The sequence below is a fragment of the Myodes glareolus genome, chromosome 22, assembly GCF_982192425.1.
Source record: "Myodes glareolus chromosome 22, mMyoGla1.1, whole genome shotgun sequence".
Classification (NCBI taxonomy): domain Eukaryota; kingdom Metazoa; phylum Chordata; class Mammalia; order Rodentia; family Cricetidae; genus Myodes; species Myodes glareolus.
The window spans coordinates 14,118,616-14,137,552 of NC_142047.1; the positions used below are offsets into that span (position 1 = coordinate 14,118,616).

The 18,937-nt window shown below is 39.7% G+C and overlaps 1 long non-coding RNA gene across 1 annotated transcript; it reads right to left on the reverse strand.

Moving 5' to 3' along the window:
• Positions 1-750: 750 nt before the first annotated feature.
• On the reverse strand, positions 751-12,052 carry LOC125400613 (uncharacterized). Its single transcript, XR_007232012.3, has 3 exons — positions 11,940-12,052; positions 11,190-11,309; positions 751-1,053 (listed from the first exon to the last, which is right to left on the reverse strand). It is a non-coding gene; the product is annotated as an uncharacterized LOC125400613 (long non-coding RNA).
• Positions 12,053-18,937: the final 6,885 nt, after the last annotated feature.

Here is an 18,937-nt window from a genome sequence, read left to right on the forward strand (position 1 = left end):
GCCATGTGAGCTTTAATTTACTATTCCAGTGTAATGCTCACCTGCCTGCCTGTGACCCACCATTTCCCAATCCATAGTGAAACAAATCCTCTGAAACCGTAAGCACATACTTTAAAAGTTTCCTTAGTCATGGCCTTTCATCACAATAATAGAACAGTAATTATGACATATTTATTGATTAGATGGGATCGTTTTCAGGTTATGGAATATCAATGTTCCCTGTATTATTTTTTCTTCTCAATAATATATCATGGCTCCCAGTGAAAAGGAAAAAAGAAAAGAATACCACCCTGGATGTTGGAATGTAAGGCATTAGAGTCAAGGGGGGAGGCCTTTTGTCCTGTGACAGGATGTGAGTCAGGGTAATTACAGCTGGCCATCGGCCATCAGGTCTCCAGCTAGGAAAGCAGGAAAAACAGGAAGCCCCTGGACAACCCCCTCCTTGGTATTTAGGTGAAAGGTCAAGAATTTGCCACTCAGCGCGCATTCTTAGCCTTATTTGAATTGACCAATGGAATGAATCCCTGTAACCACGCTTTTCGCTTCTGTACCCGCACTTTTGCTCTCCTATAAGAACCCCTCACTCCAACCTGGGGGCGCGCAAGTCTTCCGAGAGACCTTGTTGCCCCAGGTACCTGTGTATTCGAATAAACCTCTTGCTGTTTGCATCTGTAAGTGTGGTTTCGTCTGATTCGTGGGTTCGGGGCCTCTCTCGTAAGGAAGACATCCCTCGGGGGTCTTTCACCAGCACTACTCAGACATCGTCAGTAGACCAAAACTGGTCAGCAGGCTGCTTGTCCCCAGTCTGCTGGAGGAGAACTTAAGTCATAACATTGAGTCCTTTATTCAGAAAGTCTTGATACAAATGAGCATGGGCTAAAGCAAACTGGACTGATACTGCAGTGCAAGCTCCCAGGACAAAGAACAGAACTCTAGTCTTTGAGTGGTACCCATCTGTACTATCATCCTTCCACCATCATCCTCCTGATGGGATGCTCGTGGGCTTCCTCCTATTGCAAATCTCCATCACTTTCCTGTAACAAGGCAGCATACCTGTCAGATGAGATCATGGATGACATCGTAAATGGTTTTCATTAAGTAACACTGGGCAGCTGTGATAATACTGCTACTGTTTCATAGCATCAGAAGCTTCACACTGAATTATTGGTGAATTAACTTTCTTACTTTATGACTGACTCATCTCGAAGAAGTGTGCATTTGCATATATATGATTTTTTAAAAGCAAGGCCTTACTGTGCAGCCTAGTTGGCCCCAAAATCACCAAGATCTACCCATGCCTCACAAGTGTTGGTATTAAAGCAATGTTCCACTGAACCTGGAAAGCTACATATTTTCCACAACTTTATTTTTTCTTTTTCTTTATTTTGTCCAGTTTGCTGTGCTACCAATGGAACCCAGGGTCTTTAACACAATAGGCAAGAGTTCAGCCAGCTACATCTTGATCCCAGTTCACACTATAACTTGAATATTTTAATAATTCCTTAGGAATATGATGGGACCCATATAGTCAATCTTCAGTCTTCAAAAGTGCTGTGAGTCTTCTGTGACTTGGAGACTTACAAGGAGGATGGTAGAATAATGAGGGAAGGCAACAGTCTGATAATGCAGTGATAATGGAAGGGTGGCCTTGAAGATGGAGCTGAAGAACCAGAGGGTTAAGCTGTGCCACAGATTACTCTAGGCAGGAAAGCCTCATGTAATTTGCCTCAACTTCCAAAGTGCTTGGACCAAGACTGCTCTTTACATCCATTTTCTCCTGTTAATAGTAATGTTTGTAACTAGTATGTTATAATTGTATGATGTATAGACGTATAAAATGTTAGTTCTTTGGCCACTAAGAGTCTTACTGGACCAAGAAAAGTATGAAAACATTCAAACCTACAAATATATCAAATTGAGAACAAGAGTGGAAACATGGAGACATAACCACCAAATACCCCAATTCTGCTAGCCCTGCATGTATTCAAATCCAGGTCTAGACCCTTGATCTTAGTACAGTGATAATCCAAGAATGGACACTTGCATGTGAGTATTAATGAGCTGATGAGATGTCAGCCAAGCATTGCACTGTTTGCTCCTCTCCCATGTGATATCGTCCATACTCTGTATTGTACAATCCTTCTTGTTTTCATAAGCTAAATGAAGATGCTTCTAATTCACTGTGTATTTCTAGCCCTCACTGGAACTTGAGAAAAATGAGCATCTCTAGAAAAAAGGGACCTTCATGACAAAGCAAACGTGCTTCCTTGGACAATCAATCTTTTTAGTGCCCAGGATTTATCCCAGAGCTTTGCACACACTGGCATACAATACACCCCACCTGGGGATCATATTTGATCAACTGTTTTCTGTATCCACTCGTTGCACACTCACAGTGAACACTAGCATAGTAAAATCTCTGAGAATGGCCTGTAGTGAAGAAACTTGCTTAGCACTTCTGTGTTCAGCATTTCCCAAACATGTTTGGAAATTAAGGACAGCGGGTACATATTGCCTATGAGCTTCAAGTGTTGATTACACAGACTGAAGAAAAGCCAGGTGACACATGTGTTTGAATAATATGAGGCTTTCACAGTGTACCTGATATTTACCAATGAATCACATGATTAACCCAAGAAGATATTTTGTACAGAGGTTATCTATTGGAAATAAAAAATAAAATATTAACAAAGGATAAAAACGTATTACGATATCTTCAATAAACAATTGTAACTATGTAAGAGAGAATGTAAATGCTAGTTGGTACATTTTACATTTCTCTTGCATGCTTTTCCTCCTTACACTAACTTACCACTGGCAGCGTCACCCAAGTTTTCTGAAATTGGGCAGCCTGTGGTTTCCCAACATGGTAAGAAAAGGCCAGGGAACTGAGCTTAAAGTTGGGCAAGGAGGCTGATGAAAAACGTTTCATCATAAGAACCTGAACCGAGTCATGCCTCAGCTTTGAACCCCACTGCTGACCAGCTTCCAGGCACAGAGCATCACTCAGGGTTCAGCCTGCCACTCCAGTCTTACCCAGGCACAGCTTCAAAAGCCCCTGCAATCAGACACCTTCCCTCAGGCCAGGCTCTAAGGCCACACTTTTGCTTTTCCCAGTTCCCTCCCCATTCCCTCACTCATGTCTATTGCTGCTGTCAAGCTTGATGCCATGACTTTGATCTCCACAGACCTAGGTAAAAGTAGAGAATCCACCCTTGTGAGTCTTCATCTGACCTCCATTTGTGGGCTATTATATGTACCCTTACACACACATGTGCATGCACACACACACACTCACAGAGAAAGAGAGGGGGCACACAATAAATGAGTATACACAAATTAAACTTATATATGAGTCTAGGTCCATTGTTAGAATGACTAAATGAAGCGATACTTTGTGTGCTAAAATAAACTTGATAAAATAATAAGAAACAGCCAACTCAGTCCCAGGACACTGGCAGACCAGGATTGAACCAGCCCTCTGACTCAGAGTCAGTGATCTCCACTGGAACTGGAGTGGGACAGGATCAGCTACCTAGGACAGAGAGCAAACAAGCTCCACCAGGAGCAGAAGCCAGGAGCAAATCCAGCCCCAGAAGACAACCCAGTCCTGGGACATGGGCAGATCAGGATTGAGCCAACAACCAGATTCAGCATCAGCGATCTCCACAACAGGTACAGGAGAGTAACCGCTGAGCGAATAAGCCAGAGCCAGAGACTGCAGAGGATCCAGATGTGAATCTGGGACCTTCAAGGGAGTAGACCTAAGCTGGGACTCAGGTGGGTCTGGGCGTGAGTCTAGGACCTCTCAGGGACTAGGCCCGAGCCAGGACTTCTGCCAGTCTGGATGTGAGTGAATCTCGGATCTTCGAAGGAATAGGCAGGAACCAGAAATTTCAGCAGGACCAGGCATGAGTCTGGGTCCTCAGATGGAGTAGGCCTGAGCCAGGACCTCTGTGGGTGCAGGCATTGGTCTGGGACATCAAAGAGAATAGGGAGGAACCTGGGACCTCTGAGGGAGTAAGCTGGTCCTCTGCAATTCCTGGCCTACCCAAGCCTGAACCTCCGAGGCAGTAGGACCAGAGCTAGAAACCTTTCCAGGTCCAACTCCAACCCAGGGACTTCTGCAGGAGGGGTTCCAGACCAGGATTTAGAGAAACAGGGCAAAGCTGGCAACCTAGGCCAAAGTAGGCCTGAGGCAACAAACTACAAGGGAGCAGAGCAAAGCACAGGAGCACTGAGCTATCTCTGGGAACAGGAGTAACCAACGGGGTAACTAGAACTGTGACACTGACTGTACCACGAGGAACAACCATCTGAGATTTGAATTCACTGGCACCTAGAAGATTATTCAACAGAATCTGAGACAGCCCCAACAACACCTCTTAGAGGAAAAGATGAGTAGAAAAGGTAAGATCACATACTACAACACAACACCAGTAAAACCTAAAGCCCCTACAACAGCAAGACCTGAACAACCAAATATGGATGAAGCAGAAGAAAATAACCTAAAAAATAACTTCAAGAGATGTTTGAAACTCTAAAAGAGGAAATGAGAAATTCACTTAAAGAAATGGAGGAACAAAGAAACAAAAAATTGAAAGACATCAACAAATCACTTAAAGAAAACCAATAAAGAGAAATCAAACCTATGAAGGAAACTATTCAGGACTTGAAAACGTAATAGAGGCAATAAAGAAAACATATTCTGAGAGAATTATAAAAGCAGAAATCATGAGAAAACAATCAGAAACCACAAACACAAGCTTGAACAACAGAATACAAGAGATGGAAGAGAGAATCTCAAGCGCTGAAGATACAATGGAGGAAATAGACTCATCAGTTAAAGAAAACATTAAATCTAACAAGAGTTTAACACAAAATAATCCAGGAAATATGGGACACCATGACAAGGTCAAACGTAAAAATAATAGGTATAGAAGGAGAAGTTCAACTCGAAAGCACAGAAAACATTTAACAAAATCATAGAAGAAAGCTTCCTCAACCTAAGGAAAGATATGTCTATGAAGATTCAAGAAGCTTACAGAACACCAAATAGTCTGGATCCAAATAAAAAGTTCTCTTGTTACATAATAATTAAAACACTAAACATATAGAGTAAAGAAAGAATATTGAGAGCTGCAAAGGAAAAAGGTCAAGTAACATATAAAGGTAGACCTATCAGAATTATACCTGACTTCTCATTGGAGACAATGAAAGCCAGAAGGTCGTGGTCAAGCGGGTCAAGCGTTATACAGACATTAAGAGACCATGGATGCCAGCCCGGACTACTATACCCAGCAAAACTGTCAATCACCATAGAAGGACAAAACAAAATATTCCATGACAAATCTAGATTTCTCCAATCTAGCCACAAATCCAGCCCTACACAAAATACTAGAAGGAAAACTCCAACCCAAGGAAGTTGGCTACACCAACAAAAACACAGACAATTGATGGTCTTATAGCAGCAAATCCCAAATGAAGGGGAAAATGTACAAATTAAAATCACCAACAATGGAAACTATATTAACAAAAGATAGCAATCACTGGTCATTAGAAAATGTACTCAACCCACCAATAAAAAGGCACAGGCTAACAGATTGGATACGAAAACAGAATCCAACCTTCTTCTGCATACAAGAAACACATCTCAAACTCAAAGACAGACATTGTATCAGAGTAAAGGGTTGGGAACAAATATACCAATCAAATGGACCTAAGAAATAAGCAGCTGTAGCTATCCTAATATCTAGCAAAATATACTTCAAGCTAAAATCAGTCAAAAGAGACAAAGAAGGTCATTTCATATTAGTTACATCAAGAGGAAATTTCAATACTGAATATCTATGCCCCAGATACAAGGGCACCCTCATATGTCAAAGAAACACTTCTAAAGCTTAAATCATACATTAAACTCCACACACTAATAGTGAGAGACTTCAACACTCCCCTCTCACCACTGGACAGGGCAGTCAGACAAAAAATGAACAGAGAAATAAAAGAACTAACAGATGTTATAACTCAAATGGACTTAACAAACATCTATAGAATATTCCATCCAAACAGAAAAGAATATACCTTCTTCTCAGCACCTCATGGTTTTCTCAGCACCTCATGGAACCTTCTCAAAAACTGACCACATACTCGGTAACAAAACAAACCTCAACAAATACAAAAAAAAATTGGAATAACCCAATGTACCTTATCAGATCACCATGGTATAAAACAAGAAGTCAACAGCAATACTAATTCTAGAAAACTCACAAACATGGAAATTAAACAATGCTCACCTGAATCATCAATGGGTAAAAGAAGAAATAAAGGGAGAAATTAAAGACTTCCTAAAATTCAACAAAAATGACCACACAACATACCCAAATTTATGGGACACAATGAAAGCAGTGTTAAGAGGTAAGTTCATAGCACTAAATGCCCACATAAAGAAGCTGGGAAAATCCCACACTAGTGAATTAACAGACCATTTGAAAACTTTAGAAGAAAAAAAACCAAACTGACCTAAGAGAACTAGACAGCAGGAAATCATCAAAATGAGAGCTAAAATCAACAAAATAGAAACAAAGAAAATAATACAAAGATAAATGAGACAGAGTTGATTCTTCAAGAAAATCAACAAAATAGACAAACCTTTATCCAAACTAACCAAAAGGCAGAGAGAGAATATCCAAATTAACAAAATCAGAAATGAAAAGGGGGACATAACAACAGACACGGAGGAAATACAGAGAATCATCAGGTCATATTTAGAAAACCTGTACTCCACAAAATTGAAAAACTTAAAGGAAATGGACATCTTACTGGGTAAATACCACTTACCAAGATTAAATCAAGACCAGATAAGCAAATTAAACAGACATATAACTGCTGAAGAAATAGAAACAGTCAACAAAATTCTCCCAACCAAAAAAAACAAACAAACAAACAAAAAAACAGGACCAGATGGTTTCAGCTCAGAAGACTTTCAAAGAAGAACTAATACCAATACTCCTCAAATTATTCCACACAATAGAAACAGAAGGAACATTGCCAAACTCTTTTTATGAGACTACAATTACCCTGATACCCAAGCCACAGAAAGACATAACTAAGAAAGAAAATTACAGACCAATCTCACTTATGAACATTGATGCAAAAATACTAAATAAAATACTGGCAAATTGAATCCAATAACACATCAGAACCATCATCCACCATGAACAAGTCACCTTCATCCCAGAGATGCAGGAATGGTTCAACATATGAAAATCTGTCAAGGTAATCCACTATATAAACAAGCTAAAAAATAAAAACCACATGATCATCTCATGAGATTCTAAAAAAGTTTTTGATAAAATACAATATCCCTTCATGATAAAGGTTTTGGAGAGAGCAGGGATACAAGGAACATACCTAAACATAATAAAGACATTATACAGCAAGCCAACAGCCAACATCAAACTAAATGGAGAGAAACATCCAGTGATTCCACTGAAATCAGGAACAAGACAAGGTTGTTCACTCTCTCCATATCTATTCAATATAGTTCTTGAGGTTCTAGCTAGAGCAATAATACACCGAAGGGAGATCAAGGGGATATAAATTGAAAAAGAAGTCAAACTCTGTTTGCTGATGATATGATAGTTTACATAAGCGATCCCAAAAATTCTACCAAGGAACTTCTACAGCTCATAAACACTTTCAGTAATATGGCAGGATACAAGATTAACTCAAAAAAATCAGTAGCCCTCCTGTACATAGATGATAAAAGGTCTGAGGAAGAAATCATAGAATCAACAGCTTTCACAATAGCCACAAATAGCATAAAATATCTCAGGGTAACTCTAACCAAGCAAGTGGAAGACTTGTATGACAAGAACTTTTAAATCTTTGAAGAAAGAAACTGAAGAAGATACCAGAAAGTGGAAAGATCTCCCATGCTCCTGGGTAGGCAAAATTAACATAATAAAAATGGCAATCTCACCAAAAGCAATCTACAGATTCAAGGCAATGTCCATCAAAATCCCAGTAAAATTTTTCACAGATCTCAAAAGAATGGTTCTCAACTTCCTATGGAAAAGCAAAAAATCAGGATAGCCAAAACAATCCTGTATAATAAAAGAACTTCTGGAGGCATCAAAATCCCTGACTTCAAACTTTACTACAGAGCTACAGTACTGAAAACAGCCTGGTATTGGCATAAGAACAGACAGGAAGACCAATGGAACCGAATAGAAGATCCGGATATTAATCCGCACATCTTTGAACACCTGATTTTTGACAAAGAAGCAAAAAATATTAAATGGAAAAAAGAAAGAATATTTAACAAGTGGTGCTGACATAACTGGATATCAACATGTAGTAGGATGAAAATAGACCCATATCTGTCACCATGCATAAAATTCAAGTCCAAATGGATCAAAGACCTCAACATAAAGCCAGCCACACTGAACCTTATAGAAGAGAAAGTGGGAAATACACTTGAATGCATTGGCACTGGAGACCACTTCCTAAATATAACCCCAGCACCACAGACACTGAGAGAAATAATTAATAAATGGGACGCCCTAAAACTAAAAAGTATCTTTAAAGCATAGGACACTGTCAATAAAATGACAACCTACAGAATGGAAAAAGATCTTAACTAACCCAACATCAGACAAAGGTTTGATCTCCAAAATATACAAAGAACTCTAGAAATTTGTGACTAAAAGAATACATAATCCAATTAAAAAAAATGGAGTACAGACCTAAACAGAGAACTCTCAACAGAGGAATCTAAAATGGCTGAAAGACACTTAAGGAAATGTTCAACATTCTTAGTCATCAGAGAAATGCAAATCACAACAACTCTGAGATTCCATCTTACACCTGTAAGAAAGGCCAAGATAAAAAAACACTGATGACAACTTATCCTGGAGAGGTTGTGGGGAAAAGGGAACACTCCTGCATTGCTGGTGAGAATGCAAGCTGGTACAACCCCTTTGGATGTCAGTGTGGCGATTTCTCAGAAAATTAGGAAACAAGCTTCCTCAAGACCCAGTAATACCACTTTTGGCTATATATCCAAAGGATGCTCAATCATGCCACAAGAACATATGCTAAACTATGTTCACAGAAGCTTTGTTTTCAAAGCCAGAACCTGGAAACAGCCTAAATGCCCCTTGACTGAAGAATGGATAAGGAAAATGTGGTACATTTACACAATGGAGTACTACACAGCAGAAAAAAATAACGACATCTTGAATTTTGCAGGACAATGGATGGAGCTAGAAAACATTATTCTAAGTAAGGTAACTAAGACACAGAAAGACAATTATCACATGTACTCACTCATAGCTGGTTTTAAACATAAAACAAAGAAAACCAGCCTACAAACCAGAATCCCAGAGAACGTAGACAACAATATGGACACTAAGAGAGACTTATATAGATCTAATCTACATGGGAAGTAGAAAAAGACAAGATCACCTGAGTAAATTGGGAGCATGGGGACCTTGTGGGAGGGTTGAAGTGGAAAGAAGAGATACAGGGAAGGGATTAGAGAAAAATGTAGAGCTCAATAAAAATCAATTAAAAAAATAAGAAACAGTACAAATAAATTTTGACCCAATATTTCTGACTCTACCTAACAACAAAACTAGGTAATTAAAAAAATTTTCTAGATTTGGTTAAAGTTCATTCATTCGTATTGATATATTATTGCTTTTAAGTTCATATTTTACTTTGACAGATTTTAAAACAATTAGCAATCATTTTTCAGACCATAACAAATATCTACTGCTGAAATTCAGGCAAATACTAAATCAGTTCATTATTCAAGAATCCATAAGTAATGGTGAAGAAGGTCTTCTTCCTGAGAGGGGTTATAGGAAATTGACTAAAATTTCAATGCATATCAACCATACTGTTCACAATATCTAAGTACACTAGATATACTTAATATACTAGATAATACTATACTTAGTGTAGTTTGGTGTACCATCAACAGTATCTAAGTCCTCCATAAACAGTGAATAATGTATTTAATGTCCAATGAGAACTAGTTTTACATGCATCATCAACTGTCAGTCACTATATTTGTTTCCTTGAAAATGAACAAAAATGTTTTAAACTTTATAGTTGAGTCAGTAAGCCAAGTATATGAACGTAGAGCCGTAACAGATTGACGGGGTCAATTTCTGCAGGAAATACATAGATGCTGTGTAATCAATTCCAAGGGAACTCATTCCTTTGTGAATGGACTTCCTGTGGAGTCCCCACAACAGAGGGAAAGATGGTTTGGGGTTTGGAAGAAGCAGCATCTTAGTTTTAAGACAAAGTGTTCATAAACATCTCAGACTGACCCCTCATAGTGACACTCTTGCCTCCACTCTAGATTGCTGGTATTAGATGTCTGCATCACTACAGGTAAGCCAGAGTGTAGTTTTGTTATGACTTAATTGCAATGGTTCATATTGGCATAGTGCTCAGGGTTCTAGGAACAAGGAAGCATATGAGAAGTGATTGTCCCAAAGGAAATATGGCTTGGCTTTCACCTTGATGATTCTGATATGCTGTGCATATACATAGAGGATGGAAAATTGGCCTATTCTGCCTTCCCTGGATGTTGCAATAACTCACGTTTTGCGCATGATGTAGTGTTTACTGCTGTGTGTCAGCGACAGGATTCATAGAAAAGAAAGTTGTATTACTTTGTTTCTCTTGCTGTGATGAGATGCTGACCAAAGGCAACATGGAAAGGAGAGCTTTTATTTGAAAGACCAGGGACAGTCCATCATCCAGGGAAACCAAGGCAAGGAGACGAAAGCAGGAGCTGAAGCAAAGACTGTGAGGATATGCTGAATGGTCTCTTGCTCCACATGGCTCACTCAGGTAGTGTGTTCTCTCTTTTTTAACAGTAATTTTATTTTCAATAAAATATATTAACATTTTTGATGCCACCTTCCCAGCAACCATTCCAATCCACCCAAATATTCATAACTTCTTTTATTATTGCTGCCAATATACATATCTAGAAACTTATAAATATATATATATATGAAAAAGTAGGTAAACAAAACCAACTGTGTCTATTTACTGTCGCTTGTATATATTTGTTTTTAGATTAACCATACACATTGGATATTGGACAACCATTCCAGAAGTTCATTTCCAGGAAAAACTGTTTCTACCTAATCAGCAGTACTTACTTTTCATTTAGCCCTCTTATGCACCCCAGGACCAACCTGCCATGGGTTAGTCTTGCACAGTGGGCTGTTATTTCTCACATCAATAAAGGAATTGACCCACAGACTTGATCACAGGCTCATCTGGGGAAGGAAATTCCTCAATGAAAGTGGTTCCCTCTTCACAAATGAATATAACTTTTGTTACATTGACCTGAATTATAAATACATATTTAGCATCATAAGGACTTCCTTAGCATTCAAAGAGTAAACAGATCTTATTTGAGGCTATGAAGTATTCTGAAATGTCTGTGACACTTTACAAATACTCCTAGCTGGAAACAAATCTTTAAAGGGTAAAACCATTGTCCCACAGCACAAACCTAAGATTCACAGAATTTCTACAAGGGAATTGGCAAACTGACTCCTCACAGAGGCAAATTAACTGATCAATTCTTTGAGGTGAAAGGACACTTTGGTCCTGTCACATCCATCTGTCTTCACTCTCGTCTTGACTCCAACACCAAAAGTGAACCTCCAATGCTAAAGAGGACCCCTTAGCCCTTTACACTAAAGTCTCCAAGTTTGTGCCAGCATGTATAGAGATGATAAAATGTCTCTTGGTCAACTAAGTGGTTTATCAGATACCAATAGAGCAATATCCCAAGAGGATCCACCAAGAGCCAGACTAACTCAACATGCAAAGTAGAAGGATGTAGCAGGGCAGACAGCCTGTTCCTGACCAAAGGGAAACCAAGCACTTCTTCAACCTACCGCCCTCACAGGCAGCTTGGTACCGTGTCTCCCAAACATCCTGGGACATGTAGAAAGATAAAAGGCCAGAAGGAGGGAGGAAATGAGGAAAAGTCTGAGGAGCTAGCTGAGCCTCCAAAGAGGTAGAAAATGGAACACAGTAAAATAGAACTTGGTTGTTCAAAACCTGATTATGATGACATATTGCATCATCTGGAACAGGGTTCATTACAGCAAAAAACCCAACACTATGGCAAAGGCTGCAAGCCTTCTTACAGAAAAATGGAGGAAGATTATCAGCACTCCCAATCATCAGGAAGTAGCTTGGAAAATTACACCCACATTCCCCAAAAAACAGATTATTGATGTATTTCTTTGTTTAGATAGTTGGTTACAAGTTGTATGGATAATGTTCAGGAAAAAAGTTAAACAAGCAAGACTCAATTACAGAGTTCTTGTTTTGAAAAAAGAAGGGGAGGTGCTCTGGGACAATGGTTTTACCCTGTAAAGATTTGTTTCTTTTTTTTTTATTTTTTATTTTTTTTGTAAATTTTATTAAATTATAAAAGTTTCCATTTCCGCCCCTCTTCCCAACACCCTCCCACTCCCCCCACTCCCTCTCCTTCTCCCTCTTCGTCCCTTAGGGCAGTCAGGGTTTCCTGCCCTGTGGGAAGTTCCAGTTCCTTCCCCCTCCCTCCAGGTCCAGGAAGGTGAGTGTCCAAACAGACTGGATCCCCAAAATCCAGTATATGCAGAGGAAACAGGTCCCAGTATCCTAGTCAATGGCTTTTCAGAAAGACTTCTGGCCAGCCACAGTCAGAGAATCCGGCCAAATTCCGAGAATCTGGTTAGATCACCTCCTCGTTCAGTCCCAGTCCAACTGGCCTTGGTAAACTCTCATTAGATCCGTTCTCTTGTATCAGTGGGTGATAGCATCCCTCGCAGTACTGATTTCGTTTTTCATGTTCTTCCTCCTTCTGCTCCTCATTTGGACCTCGGGGGGCTCAGTCCGGTGCTCCAATGTGGGTCTCCGACTGTATCGCCGTCCTTCGCCAGATGAAGGATCTATGGTGATAAGCAAAATATACATCAGTATGGTTATGGGCCACGGCCGATTCAGGCACCCTCTCCTCTGTCCAGAGAACAATCTGGGGGATCTCTCCTTGGACCTGGGATCCCATATATAATTAAGTCTCCTGTAAACCCTAAAATGACACCCTTAGTTGAAATATATTCTTCCCTGATCCCATATTCATCCTTCCTTGCTCCCCCCCCCATCCCAGGCCACCGAGCTTTCCCCTTTCCTCCCCTACTCCCTTCTCTCTAACCCTCTCCCCTTCCATCAACCCTCCTACCCCCCCATGCACCCGAGGTTACCTGGGACTCTTGTCTATTTCCTACCTCCTGGTGGATAGCTAAATAATCTTCATCAGGTTCATCTTCTTATTTAGCTTCTCTAGGATCACGCATAATAGGCTCAAAGACCTTTAATTATGGTTAGAATCCACTTATGAGTGAATACATACCGTGTTCCTCTTTTTGGGTCTGGCTTACCTCACTCAGTAAAGCGTTTTCTATTTCCATCCATTTGCATGCAAAATTCAAGATGTCATTGTTTTTTACCGCTGAGTAAAACTCTAATGTGTATATGTTCCACACCTTTTTTAACCATTCTTCTATTGAGGGGCACCTAGGCTGTTTCCAGGTTCTGGCTATTACAAATAGTGCTGCTATGAACATAGTAGAACAAATGCTTTTGTAGTATGTTAGGGAATCTTTAGGGTATATTCCCAAGGGTGGAATTGCTGGGTCCTGGGGGAGGTTGACTCCCAGTTTCCTGAGAAACCGCCACACTGATTTCCACAGTGGCTGCACGAGTTTGCATTCCCACCAACAATGGATGAGTGTTCCCCTCACCCCACATCCTCTCCAGCATAGGCTATCGTTGGTGTTTTTGAGTTTAGCTATTCTGACAGGTGTAAGATGGTATCTCAAAGTGGTTTTGATTTGCATTTCCCTGATCGCTAAGGAGGTTGAGCATGACCTTAAGTGTCTTCTGGTCATTCGAAGTTCATCTGTTGTGAATTCTCTGTTAAGTTCAGTACCCCATTTTTTAATTGGGTTAATTAGAGATTTAGTGCCTAGTTTCTTGAGTTCTTTGTATATTTTGGAGATCAGACCTTTGTCTGATGAGGGGTTGGTGAAGATCTTCTCCCAGTCAGAAGGCAGCCTTTTTGTCCTACTGACAGTGTCCTTTGCTTTACAGAAGCTTCTCAGTTTCAGTAGATCCCATTTATTCATTGTTTCTCTTATTGTCTGTGCTGCTGGGGTCCTACTTAGGAAGAGGCCTCCTGTGCCTATATCTTGTAGACTACTTCCCACCTTCTCTTCTATCAGGTTCAAAGTGGACGGATTAATGTTGATGTCTTTAATCCATTTGGACTTGATTTTTGTGCATGGTGATAGATATGGATCTACTTTCATTTTTTTACAGGTTGACATCCAGTTATGCCAGCACCATTTGTTAAAGATGCTTTCCTTCTTCCATTGTATACCTTTAGCTCCCTTGTCGAAAATTAGGTGTTCATAAGTTTGTGGGTTAATATCTGGGTCTTCTATTCGATTCCATAGGTCGACTTCTCTGTTCTTATGCCAATACCAAGCTGTTTTCAATACTGTAGCTCTGTAATAGAGTTTGAAGTCAGGGATAGTAATGCCTCCAGAAGTTCCTTTATTGTATAAGATTGTTTTGGCTATCCTGGGTTTTTTGTTTTGCCATATAAACTTGATTATTGTTCTCTCAAGGTCTGTGAAGAAGTTTGATGGGATTTTGATGGGAATTGCATTGAATCTATAGATTGCTTTTGGTAGAATTGCCATTTTTTCTATGTTGATTCTTCCAATCCAAGAGCAGGGGAGGTCTTTCCATTTTCTGGTATCCTCCTCAATTTCTTTCTTCAAAGACTTAAAGTTTTTGTCAAATAGGTCTTTCACTTCCTTGGTTAGAGTAACCCCAAGATATTTTATGCTATTTGTGGCTATCATGAAAGGTGATGCTTCTCTGATTTCCCTCTCTGCTTCTTTATCCTTTGTGTATAGGAGGGCCACTGATTTTTTGGAGTTGATCTTGTATCCTGCCACGTTACTAAAGGTGTTTATCAGCTGTAGGAGTTCTTTGGCAGAGTTTTTGGGGTCACTTATGTACACTATCATATCGTCAGCAAATAACGAAAGTTTAACTTCATCCTTTCCAATACGAATCCCCTTGATCTCCTTATGTTGTCTTATTGCTATTGCTAGAACTTCAAGCACTATATTGAAGAGGTATGGAGAGAGTGGACAGCCTTGTCGCGTTCCTGATTTTAGTGGAAAGGCTTTGAGTTTCTCTCCATTCAGTTTGATGTTAGCTGTCGGCTTGCTGTATATTGCTTTTATTATATTTAGGTATGATCCTTGTATCCCCAGTCTCTCCAACACCTTTATCATAAATGGGTGTTGAATTTTGTCAAATGCTTTTTCAGCATCTAGTGAGATGATCATATGGTTGTTTTCTTTCAGTTTATTTATATGATGGATTACATTGATAGATTTGCATATGTTGAACCAGCCCTGCATCTCTGGAATGAAGCCCACTTGATCATAATGGATAATTTTTCTAATGTGCTCTTGGATTCGGTTTGCCAGTATTTTATTGAGAATTTTCACGTCGATGTTCATGAGTGAGATTGGCCTGTAATTCTCTTTCTTGGTTGTGTCTTTGTGTGGTTTTGGTATTAGGGTAACTGTAGCTTCATAAAAGGAGTTAGGCAATGACTCTTCTGTTTCTATATTGTGGAATACGTTAAGGAGTATAGGTATTAGCTCTTCCTGGAAGTTCTGGTAGAATTCTGCATTGAAACCATCTGGTCCTGGGCTTTTTTTGGTAGGGAGATTTCTGATAACAGCTTCTAGTTCTTCGCGACTAACAGGTCTATTTAGATTGTTCACCTGTTCTTGCTTAAACTTTGGTATATGGTACTTATCTAAAAAAATGTCCATTTCTTTTACATTTTCCAACTTTGTGGCATATAAATTTTCGTAGTAAGATCTAATGATTCTCTGAATTACCTCTGTGTCTGTGGTTATGTCCCCCTTTTCATTTCTGATCTTATTAATTTGCATGTTCTCTCTCTGCCGTTTGATTAACTTGGATAGGGGTTTGTCAATCTTGTTGATTTTCTCCAAGAACCAGCTTTTTGATTCATTGATTCTTTGGATTGTTTTCTGTGTTTCTATTTTGTTGATTTCAGCCCTCAGTTTGATTATTTCCAGTCTTCTAGACCTCCTGGGTGAATCAGCTTCTTTTTTTTCTAGATCTTTCAAGTGTGCTGTTAAGTCTCCAATGTGTGCTTTTTCCACTTTCTTTAATTGGGCACTTAATGCTATGAACTTTCCTCTTAGCACTGCTTTCATAGTGTCCAATAGGTTTGAGTATGTTGTGTCTTTGTTTTCATTAAATTTAAGGAAGAGTTTAATTTCTTTCTTTCTTTCTTCCTTGACCCAGGGGTGATTTAGTAGTTGACTGTTCAGTTTCCATGAGTTTGTTGGCTTCCTGGGGGGAGCATTGTTGTTGAATTCTATTTTAGTCCATGGTGATCTGACAAGACACAGGTAGATACTAATATTTTTTTGTATCTGTGGAAGTTTGCTTTGTTACCGAGTATGTGGTCAATTTTCGAGAAGGTTCCATGAGCTGCAGAGAAAAAGGTTTATTCTTTCCTATTTGGGTGGAGTGTTCTATAGATGTCTGTTAAGTCCATTTGATTCAATACCTCCAGTAGATCTCTCAATTCTCTGTTTGGTTTCTGTCTGATTGACTTGTCCATTGGTGAGAGAGGAATGTTGAAGTCTCCTACTATTAGTGTGTGTGGTTTGATGACCGCCTTGAGTTCTAGAAGAGTTTCTTTTACATATGTGGGTGCCTTTATATTAGGAGCATAGATATTCAGGATTGAGACTTCCTCCTGATGAATTGTCCCAGTTATTTGTATGAAATGTCCATCTCCATTTCTTCTGATTGATTTTAGTTTGAAGTCGATTTTGTTAGATATTAGAATGGCCACGCCCGCTTGTTTCTTTCCAAGCAAGGTCCATTTGCTTGGAAAACCTTTTCCCAACCCTTTACTCTGAGTAAGTGTCTGTCTTTGTGGTTGAGGTGTGTTTCTTGTAAACAGCAGAATGTTGGATCCTGTTTTCGTATCCAATCTCTAAGTCTGTGCCTCTTTATAGGTGAATTGAGTCCATTGATATTAAGTGATATTAATGACCAGTGGTTGTTGACTCCGGTCATTTTTTTTTTTTTTAGGTAGTAGAGTGTATGTGTTTTTCTTCTTTGAGTTGTGGTTGTGAATGGTCGCTAGATGTTTGAGTTATTGTAGGCCGTGTTGGGAATGTTGGATTCCTTCGGTAGTGATTTTCCTTCTAATATTCTCTGTAAGGCTGGATTAGTAGCTACGTATTGTTTAAATTTGTTTTTATCCTGGAATATTTTGTTTTCTCCGTTGATAGTGAATGACAGCTTGGCTGGGTATAGTAGTCTGGATTTGCATCCATGGTCTCTTAGTTTCTGCAGTACCTCTATCCAGGATCTTCTGGCTTTCATGGTTTCCATAGAGAAATCCGGTGTAAGCCTGATAGGTTTACCTTTATAAGTTACTTGACCTTTTTCCTTTGCAGCTCTTAAAATTTTTTCTTTAATATTTATGTTTTGTGTTTTGATTATTATATGGCGAGGGGATGTTTTTTTCTGATCCAGTCTATTCGGTGTTCTGTATGCTTCTTGAACCTTCATAGGAATATCGTTCTTTAGGTTGGGAAAGTTTTCTTCTATAATTTTGTTGAATATATTTTCTGGGCCTTTGATCTGCAGTTCTTCTCCTTCTTCAATCCCTATTATTCTTAGATTTGTTTTTTTTATTGTGTCCCAGATTTCCTGAATGTTTTGTGAAAACAATTTGTTGGATTTGCCGTTTTCTTTGACCAGAGCATTTATTTTCTCTATGGTATCTTCAGATTCCGAGATTCGTTCTTCTATCTCTTGTATTCTATTGGTTATGCTTGATTCTCTAGTCTCCGTTCGTTTACCTAGGATTTCCATATCCAGCCGGTTCTCCGTTTGTGTTTTCTTCATTGCCTCCATTTCAGTTTTCAATTCTTGCACTGTTTCCTTTACTTGTTTGATTGTTTTTTCTTGGTTTCTCAGGGTCTCATTCACGGATTTACTTATTTCTTCAAACTTTTTGTTATATTTCTCATCAATTTCTATACTCATTTCTTCAAACTTTTTGTTATATTTCTCATCCAATTCTTTAAGGGAGTTATTCATAACCTGTTTAAGGGACTCTATTGCTTTCATAATGGCACTTTTTTCCACTTCTTCTGGGTTAAGGTGTTCAAGCCCTTCTGTTGTAGGGTCCTTGGGATCTGGTGTTTTCATGTTGTTTTTCAGATTGTTGGATGAGGTCTTGCCTTGGCGTCTGCCCATCTCTTACTTCAAATGTTCTCTATTGGAACTTCTGTTACCGGGTCAGGTTCCCTTCTTGGGCAGGGACTTCACTGACAGAATGCCCACCTTTCCTCAGGCAGGCTATTGAAGCACAGGCACTCCCTCTTTCCTGGATGCGCTTACAATGCAGGCTCAGCTTGCAAGGCAGCTGAGCTGGGGAAAATTTTATGGACCCAGGGGGAAGGGAGAAATATAGGAATTCGTACCTGGATGGGAGCTGGAATGGCAGGGGGGAGGGGGTAGCCAGCACTGCAGGGCGACCTGGGCGACTGTGGGGTTGGGGAACGTCAAAGCTCTTCCTCACCAGGACCCTGTCAAGGCCCGAAGCAAACTCACCCCTCCGATGGCCCTCTGCTAGAAGTCAGGGCCCCTGCTGGTCAGGAATGTGGCTGAGCTGGCACCTGGTCCACCTGTCCTCAGGGAGGCCTTTAAGACCCAGGAACTGCCTCGAGCTGGGCTGCGCCTACAGCCCAGG